This window comes from Canis aureus, chromosome 11, assembly GCF_053574225.1.
Source record: "Canis aureus isolate CA01 chromosome 11, VMU_Caureus_v.1.0, whole genome shotgun sequence".
NCBI lineage: Eukaryota > Metazoa > Chordata > Mammalia > Carnivora > Canidae > Canis > Canis aureus.
Window position 1 is genome coordinate 51,691,650 of NC_135621.1, and position 9,637 is coordinate 51,701,286.

The 9,637-nt window shown below is 42.8% G+C and overlaps 1 long non-coding RNA gene across 1 annotated transcript; it reads right to left on the reverse strand.

The window, feature by feature from the left end:
• Positions 1–227: 227 nt before the first annotated feature.
• On the reverse strand, positions 228–8,859 carry LOC144324085 (uncharacterized). The gene is made up of 3 exons (XR_013389467.1): positions 8,734–8,859; positions 7,164–7,299; positions 228–761 (listed from the first exon to the last, which is right to left on the reverse strand). It is a non-coding gene; the product is annotated as an uncharacterized LOC144324085 (long non-coding RNA).
• Between the last annotated feature and the right edge of the window lie 778 nt (positions 8,860–9,637).

Consider the following 9,637-nt stretch of genomic DNA (forward strand, 5'->3'; position numbering starts at 1 on the left):
CCACATATGCCTTCAAAGGAAAGGGTCTCTCCTAATGATAAGGTGTCCATATTCTCTGAACCAGATTCAATTCAAATGATCTGACAAGTGTGAAGGCTGCATTTCAACACCAAGAATTTTTTTTTTCTTAAAGTTAAACATGAATCTAACTCTAATTTTAGTGTCAGCTGATTAAGAAACTATGTAACAAAAGGCTAAGATATATTTAGTAACATTGTAAGTTCATTTCTTTTATTCATTACAACATTTATGCATATTTGAGATGCAACCCATGTGGATGAGCACATTTTTCATTCAGTCTGCAGACAGAGCACATGCACATGGGTGTGCACATCCCTTGAGGTGATTCCACAGCTCCCAGGGGCCTGAGGTCCACAGGTTGGGACCTGCTGAGCCAGTGAATTTGAAATTGGTCTTATTTGGAAAACCCAATATGTATGATGGCAGTGTCTTGCAGAAATACCTCTTTTAGTATTCCAGTCTGTGGGCTCTGGCAGAAATAATAGTTTGCTGCAAAACAGATCACTCTTTTTTATTTGCAAAGTCTTCATACCAGCTGAATCACAGCTTGCTTTTCACTTCTCGTAACACCTTGCAACATCGCAAAATATTTGCTGGCGTTTGTGAAGGGCGGCTGCAGAATTAGTAAACTGAAAGGAGGCCTGCCTTTCCTCCCACCCTGTCAGCACCTTCTGTTCTAGCAGACCGAAAGGCAGCTTGAGAACTCTGATTGCTTCTCCAGATTAGGACAACTCTTGGCACTGTAGCCCGGAGCAAGAATGGAAGCAAAGGAAACGTTAGGGAGTTTTGCAGGTGCCGGTACAGAATATTGTCACTTTACAGAATCAAATTTATAAAATGACTCCATGAAGGTGCATTGCTATGGTAACCAGCCTTCTCAACTTTTAGATCTGTAAGTAAAGATGGTGTGGGCCATTTCTATTTGGGAGTATATAATCTGAGTTTAATGAATAACTACCCATGCTCGAACTCCTAGTCATCTAAGCTCATATAATGCTAAACTAGGAAGGAATCTTAGCAATTACCTGGTTCCACTTCCCAAGTTTATAGATGGGGCAGTGAGACCCAGAGAGGTGACACTACACAGCTAAAATATGTTAGACCACAGCCCATGTGGTCTCACCGAGTTGTCTAGTGCCCTTTTCTATATACCAGGCTGCCTTTCTGAATGGACTCCCCCAACTTCCACCCAACTTATCCACCCAAGTGGATAAGAGAAATACAGCCACAATTAGACATGGGACATCATCACTTCTTATTGAGATGACAAATAAAGTATTATCAATATGCCAGTGTCTAAGTAAGCATCTTTCTCCATCAGAGTTAATCAGAAAGTCCACATTCTGGCAACTTTGATTTACCGAGAATGATAGGTAGAAGGGCAATGGGGTGGGGGTGGGTAGGTATGGAGTGACCTGATGATCGAGTATTATGGTTCCATCATATAGCATACATGCATTACATCGAACATAATAAGGTAAACTTCCTTTACTAATTTGATTCAAAAAATACCCTTTAGGATTTTTCAAGGCCTTTTGAGCAATTCACATTGCACAAATACTTGCAAAGGTGCTTTGGATAAGAACTTTCTTTCTAGTTAGTAATTCACCAGGCCACAGAAAATTTAGCTACTAGGAATCTCCTTAGGTTCTTATAGAGAAGAACAGCAGAAGTTTAAGAATATTCAGTACCATTCTTTTAAGCAAATCAAAGTCCAAAATTAAAACTAAACCATGAAATTAAAGAGTGTTTCAGAGTATTACTTCATCTCAAAAGGACATATAAATACAAATACTTAGTCCCCCCAAAATCTTTAATGTGTGCGAATCATCTGGAAAGCTTGTTAAAAGGCAGATTCTGGTTCATGAGGTCTGAAGCCAGACCAGAGATTCTGCATGTCTAGCAAGCTCTCAGCTGGTGTCAAGCCTGCTGGTCCTTGGTCCACACCTTTTATAGAAACGGACCAGTTGACTAGCTGCCTATCTCCCAAAATGCATTTCCTGTGAAGGTCAACCCTGACTTTGAGAACTGTGACCACCCCAGTCACAGGAATCCTTTTGGCCTCTGAATGCCTAGTGCCCTTACTGTATATGTCTCCACGAGGCACTTGCGTACCACAGTGTATTATGTCCCATGTGGGCGCGTCTTATATGTCCAATCAGATCATAACCCTGTGTGTGCAACACAGATGCTGAATGGAGAACTACTGATGGCTGGTTGATAAACTGAAGATTATTTCCTCCTTCCTCAGGACGCTACACCTAACGTACCCATGAGCTTAAGACTTAAATCAAACCTCTGGTCTAAGAAGCGTTGAGTCTGTTCTGTCTGTCATCTCCCCTCCCTGTAAGCTGACCTCTAAGAAACCAAAGGTTGTGTGGATAGTTCTGACTGGACATGTAAAACAACCAGCTGTGAGGACAAAAAGGGAGGTAAGGATGGATGCCTATCACAGTGGGAAGGCTGTTCACTGGTGCCATTAGGCTGCTGGAGGAGCAGCACTGGGGTACGCTGGAAAGAACACAGGCTTGGAGGCCAAACACACCCTGGCGCGGAGCCTTCTTCTGTCACCCACAAGCTGTGCATCTTTAGAAAAGTTACTTAAAATTACTGGGAATTTATTACTTCATCGGTAAAATGAGATACTCTCTCCTGTGGTTGTTGTCAGAACTGTAGAAAATTTGTCGTAAAATTGCCTGCCATGATGCTCAATGAAAGACAGATGTTAATCCAGCATCATTGCTTCCAATTTAAAATGGAAATTGAGTTTGTCACCCACCCTCGATGCCAGAAAGCCCGCTGGAGAGTTTACCAGCAGGGTGACATCGCCATCTAGTGGCATATTGCTGCCTAACCCTCCTTCCAGGATTCGGTCTTCTCCCCCACCCCCACCCCCAATACCCCAGTACCTTTGATGGTCATTTGATTCATTCATTCATTTCATTCAATTTATTGAACGCCCAGTGTGTGCCAGGCACCGATTTGGCTGCCAAATCTACAACAGTGAACAAGATAGACGCGGTCCCTGCCTTCAGGGAGTTCGTGACCAGATTGGGAAGATAGAAATTAAATTTTGAATTCAGATTGTAAAAAGTAGAATGAAGGAGTATAGGACCCTGTGACTTTGTAATACGGCTTCCCCAGGGAATCGCCATGGAAGGCAAAAAGAAGAAGCCAGCGAAGAGACCACATCAGGGACATTTCTCTGGGTGCCTCGACTCAGATTTAGGACCAGAATCCTGCCAATCCCGGGGCGGGGGCGGTGGGGGGGAGCTCCAGTCTCGAGCTGTGGTATCTTCCATCAGCCACTGAACGTCTACCATCCCACTCCCTGCGAATCACTCTGCACACATGGTCACCACGGATCTTCTCATGTGATCCTTTTACAGACAATATTCAGGGGGGTTAAGTAACTTGCACAAAGATATAAAATGACATGTCAAAGACAGGATCCACACCCAGTCTTTCTGCCTCCAAAGCCCACATCCTTTCTTCTACTCATGCGGTCTCCCTGATGCCAAGCCCAGTCTCTTTATTCTGCTGCTTGCTTTGGGCTGAAAGGAAATCATTAAGAGGAAGTGTTTGGGGAGAATGAAAACGCAGAGGGAAAATGAAATAATAGCTTGATGGGTCATGTGTGAAGGGCAGAGAGGAAACTGCTAGCTTATGTTCCATCAGTGTGCTTTAGAAAAGTAAACCTGAGAGATCTCCTCCATCCAGAAAACAAGATTTCCTAGTAATGTTCCTTATGCTCTTTGGATTTAAAATGTGATGCAGCTGCTGCTAAATTAAGATGCTTTGAGGGATCATTTGGAGAGGAGAGGTTATTCTCTGGATTTCTGGATATCTATGGATTACCCAGCAGCAAGAGCAAAGCTTCACTGGGTCAGAGAGTGGCTGCAGGCTTGTGCAGTGTGCAGGGTAACCAACCATCCTGGTTTGCCCAGGACTGAAAGGTTTCCCCTAGGACTTTCAGCTTTAAAGCTGAGGCATCCCTGGGAAAACTATGACCATTGGTCACCAGAGAAATGGGTCTGATATAGCCATGGAAGGTAGGCCAAGGCAGTTATTGAAACCTAGGGTCCAGTGGAAGCCTTGGTCATAGCCCAAGGCAGAAAAGGTGGGACAAAGGGCAAAGGGTGGTGTAGGACTCTCAGCAAGATACTCCTGTGCTGAGTCCCTGGGTTACTGGCCCAGAACTCCTGCTCCAGGACCTGGGAGCAGAACTGGTTGGCCTATGGTAGAGAACAGATATGACAGCAGAGTCAGGCTGGTCTGTGCCTCAGTTTCCTCATATGTAAAAATGGGATGGAAAACAGTACCTACCTCCTAAGACTGTATAGGAACTGTAAAGTGCTCAGAGCAGTGCCTGGCCTTTGAGAATACATGACCTGTCTCCACTGAATTCTCCAGAAGACAAGCTCACATGCAGCCCTGAATTTCCATAGCTCAGTTTCCCTGTCTTGGTAAAGTGGAAACCAAAAGCACTGCCAAACCTTTCAGAAGAAACAGAACAGGACACAACCAAAAAGAATATGGATAGTGGTTAGGAATTTGTACTATGAAATAAAATTACCTGGGTTATATCCAGCTCTGCCATTTAGATGGGCAGAGCTGGATATACTCAACAAACACGTATGGGCCAGGCACTATTCTGGGCACTTTATAGATAACAGGGCAGTTAATTCTCATAGCAGTCTTATCAGGTAGAAACTGATATTAATCCCATTTTACAGATGAACAGACTGAGGCACAGAGAGGTTATGGTTTGCTCAACTCACACAAGAAGCCAGAACCTTGGACTAGTTTTCTTGACATCTCTGTTCACCTCACTCCCCCAGAAAACCAGGGATAATAAACTATGGTACCTCCTTCATAAGGTTGTTATGCAGATTCAGCTCGATCAGCTATATAAAGCACTTATCAAAGCATCTAGAACATAGTTAGCATTCAATACTTAAACACAAAGTGCCTTACTACTTAATTAGGAGTGACAATACCTATATTATATGCCGTAATTATCAAAAATATAACTGGCAGTTGAAGAAAGTGGCCAAATGGTAAAGTAGCAAAAGTCTGGGGTAGAGCAAGGTACATACAATATCCTGAACTTAGGAACAGGAGGGAAGCCTAAAAGATCCTATTTGCATGACAGACCTTATAGGGAGAGGTGGTGAAAAGAACATTTTGGATTCACGATTGGTTCCTAAATTCCAGGCTTTACTTTCCTGAACTAAGAGAGACAGTAAGCAAGTCCTTGTCTCTGGGAAGAAGTCCTAGAAGCCCCAGATGGGAAAGCTGAGGTATCTGGAGAGGCCCACACCTGGGCCTGGGGTTTGGATGGCCAGGGAGGCCTTATAAATAATGCCAACTTTTCTTGCCAAATGCCGTGGAAAGCCTGGGCAGGGTCATGGCTCCAGCCCATGTTCCAGATTTCTCTCATGACCATACCCCTGCTTGCCAGCCTGAAACCACTGTTGTCCTGGAATTACCTCCCTGGCTTCATCCTCTTCAACCCTCATTTTTGACTCACAGGACCCAGCCCTCTTCCTTCACCTGCTCTGTTTTTGATTCGTTCTGATTCCAGGGAAGACACAAGCCCATCAACCCCAAGTAGGGGGACCCTGAGGGCAAAAAGGACTGGCCAGGGACTGGTGAGGCAGGAGGAATATCTCTGATAAGAGATGTGGTGATATTGTGCACAAATAGCTCTGGAGTCCTGGCAAAGTCCTAGGAACTCACCCAGGTTCTTCATTAGAGGGAGTGTTAAACTTCACTTTGGAGACCTAGTAAGAGTTTTATGTAGCATCAGTGAGAGAACAAGAACTCTTGTCTAGGGTGAGTGCCAAAGACAGTAAACATCGAATGGACACGGGCTGTCCAGCCAAGTCACATTCATCTCTCTTTCTCCCACCTCCTAAAAAGTGATTGGAGCTGTGCTCTTGGGCTCAGGGAATTCTCAGCTGTGCTGCTTTGCCCCCAGATGGATCTTCTGTCTCTCTTGAGCTTTTTCACATAGACAGCTGGATTGGATGGTACCTGGTTTGCATTTCCATCTGTTTGCATTTCCCTGGTTGCTGCCCTCCTCAAATCACTGGCAAAAGATTGGCAAATTCTGTCTCTCACCATTGGGTGGATGCTAATCCCTGCCCTAGGCCAGTATCTCCGGCCCCTTGGCAGGGGAGTGCAGGGGGAAGGGTGTGTGTGTGCCGGATTTGGGTGATGGCTGCACAACCTTGGTGCCTGGCATTTCAACTCTGGCTTCTGGGGCCTTAGGTTGTGGGTAGGAAGCTGCAGAGTAGAGCCACCCTGTGGCAGAGAGGTGCACAACAATAGGGAGACTACCCAAGGTGATCTGTGGGAGGAAATGGGCATCTGGGGACCCTGCTGGTCAAAGGCTATGGCATCCTCTCTCACAAACTGATGTGTCTGGGGAGATGCAGCTAAAGTCACCACCTAGCTTCCTGCTAGGAAAGCTTCCAAGACTGGAATTGGGCTCCAATTGGGTTTGAGGGGTGGGCCACCCACATTGTGCATTTGAGTCTGCATTCAGTGGTCCCCTGGTCCAATTTTGCTTAACAGTAACACATTCTTTTTCCACGAATGTTCTGTTTTGTTCTACAGATCCTACAGGAGATAGCATAATGATAAAACCTCTGTGCTTCCCACTGCTGCTACAAAAAGACCAGATTAAAATTTTATGACACTTTTGTTTTTGTTTTTTATGTATGCTGTATGTGAAAATATCTATTACGCAAATCAAGTAGTCTGCTTCCCATTGCCAAGCATCTCTGGCACAGGAGCTGTAAGAAGAAGTGTAATGAACATAAAACAGTTTTTAGAATCCCTAATTTGGTGGCTGGTAAAGGAAGCTGGCAAGCCCCTCTCTGCCAGTGCTGCCAAAGACTGTCTGTTGGGCATGTCCTTGCTTAGCTCACGATGCTGCAGAGGAGGGGAAGAGGTGGCTCTCCTTGGACTTCATCCCGAAGCAACCCCCACCTTTTTAACACTCCCATTCCTGTCCTGGGGAACTAACCAGTGTCCTGCTTGCTGCCCTCCAAGGATCTGTGGGCTGCTCAGTTGTCACTGGCCTCCTTACTTAATCCAATGCCTACAGATGGCATTCCAGTTCTAATCCTCACCAGAGAAGAGAGCAGGGTGGTCACTGTCATCTTCTCTTGTGGTCACTGTCATCTCCCTGACGCCTCTCCTACTTTAGCACATTTCTTCTTTTAACTGGGAAGAGAGGCCCTTCTGATCTTTCTGAATGGTTCAGCCCTTATTAAAAAAAAAAAAAAGACTTCTACAAACAATCATAAGAGAATATTATGAAAAACGATATGCCAACAAATTGGACAACCTGGAAGAAATGCATAAATTCCTAGAAACATATAAACTACCCAAAGCTAAAACAGGGAGAAATAGAAAAATTTTTACAGACAAATAAACAGCAAGGAATTTGAGTCAGGAAAAAAAAAAAAACCTCCCACCAAACAAAAGTCCAGGACCAGATGGCTTTACAGGAAAATTCTACCAAATATTTAAAGAATTAATACTTATCCTTCTTAAACTACTCCAAAACAGAGAAGAGGAAGGAAAACTTCCAAATTCATTCTATGAGGCCAGCATTACTCTGATACCAAAACCAGATAAAGACTCCACTAAAGTAGGAAACTATAAGCAAATATCCCTGATGAACACAGATGCAAAAATTCTCAACAAAATACCAGCAAACTGAATTCAACAATATATATTTTTTAAAGCCTTTATTTATTTATTTGAGAGAGAGAGAAAAAAAAATTAACAGTGGGGATGGGCAGCTGGAGAAAAAGAGGGAAGCAGACTACCTGCAGAGCAGGAAGCTGGATCAATCCCTGGACCCTGTGATCATGACCTGAGCCAAAGGCAGATACCTAACTGACTAAGTCACCCAGGTGCCCCAAATTCAACAAATATTAAAAATATCATTCCACGATTAAGTGGGATTTATTCCTGGTTTGCAAGGGTTCAATATTCACAAATCAGTCAATGGGATACATCACATCAGTAAGAGGAAGGATGAGAACCATATGATCATTTCAATAGATACAGAAAAAGCATTTGACAAAGTACAACATCAATTCATGATAAAAACCTTCAACAAAGTAGGTTTAGAGGGAGCATATCTCAACATAATAAAGCCCACTTATGAAAAACCCATAGCTAACATCATCCTTACAGGGGAAAAACTGAGAGTTTTTCCTCTAAGATCAGGAACAAGACAAGGATGTCTACTCTCATCACTCTTATTCAACACAGTGCTGGAAGTCCTAGTCATAGCATTCAGACAATAAAAAGAAATAAAAGGAATCCGTATCAATAAAGAAGTAAAACTTTCACTATTTGCAGAAAAAATGCTATTCTATGTAGAAAACATGTAAGACTCCACCAAAAAGCTGCTAAAACTGATTAATGAATTCAGTAAAGTCACATACAGGGGCACCTGGTGGGTCAGTTGGTTAAGTGGCAGAGTATTGGTTTTGGCTCAGGTCATGATCTCATGCTCTTGAGATCAAGCCCAGAGTCTATCTCCATGCTCAACTGGGAGTCTGCTTGAAGATTTTCTCCCTCTACCCCTCCCCACACTCTCTCTCTCTCTCAAATAAGTAAATCTTTTTTTTAAGTCAAAGGATACAAAATCAATGTACAGAAATCTGTTGCATTTCTACACACCAATAATGAAGCAGCAGAAAGAGAAATTAAGTAAACGATCCCATTTACAACTGCACCAAAAATAGTAAGATACCCAGGGAAAAAAACCTAACCAAAGGTTGAAAGCCTATACTCTGAAAACTATAGAACATTGATGAAAGAAATTGATGATGACATAAAGAAATGGAAAGACATTCCATGCTCATGGATCAGAAGAACAAATATTGTTAAAATGTCTATAGCTACACAAAACAATTCACAGATTTAATGCAATCCATATCAAAATACCAACAGCATTTTTCACAGAGCTAGAACGAACAATCCTAAAACTTGTATGGAACCACAAAAGACCGCAAGTAGCCAAAGCAATCTGGAAAAAGAAAAGCAAAACTGGAGGCATCAAAATTCTGGGCTTCAGGTTATACTACAAAGCTGTAGTGATCAAAACAGTATGGTATTGGCACCAAAACAGACATATGGATCAACAGAATAGAGTAGAAAATCCAGAAATAAACCCACAACTATATGGACAATTAATCTTCAAGTCAGGAAAGAATATCCAATGGGAAACAGTCTCTTCAACAAACAGTGTTGGGAAAACTGGACAGCTAGCTACATGCAGAAGAGTATAACTGGATCTCTTTCTTACCCTATACACAAAAATAAATTCAAAATGGATTAATGACCTAAATGTGAAACCAGAAAACATAAAAATCCTAGAAGTGAGCATAGGCAGTAACTTCTTTGGCATCAATTGTAGTAATTTCTTTGATATCAGTTGTAGCAACATCTTTCTAGATGTGTCTTCTGAGGCAAGGGAAACAAAAGCAAAATAAACTATTGGGACTACATCAAAATAAAAACTCCTGCACAGCAAAGGAAACCATCAACAAAATGAAAAGGCAACCTACAGAATGGGAGAAGC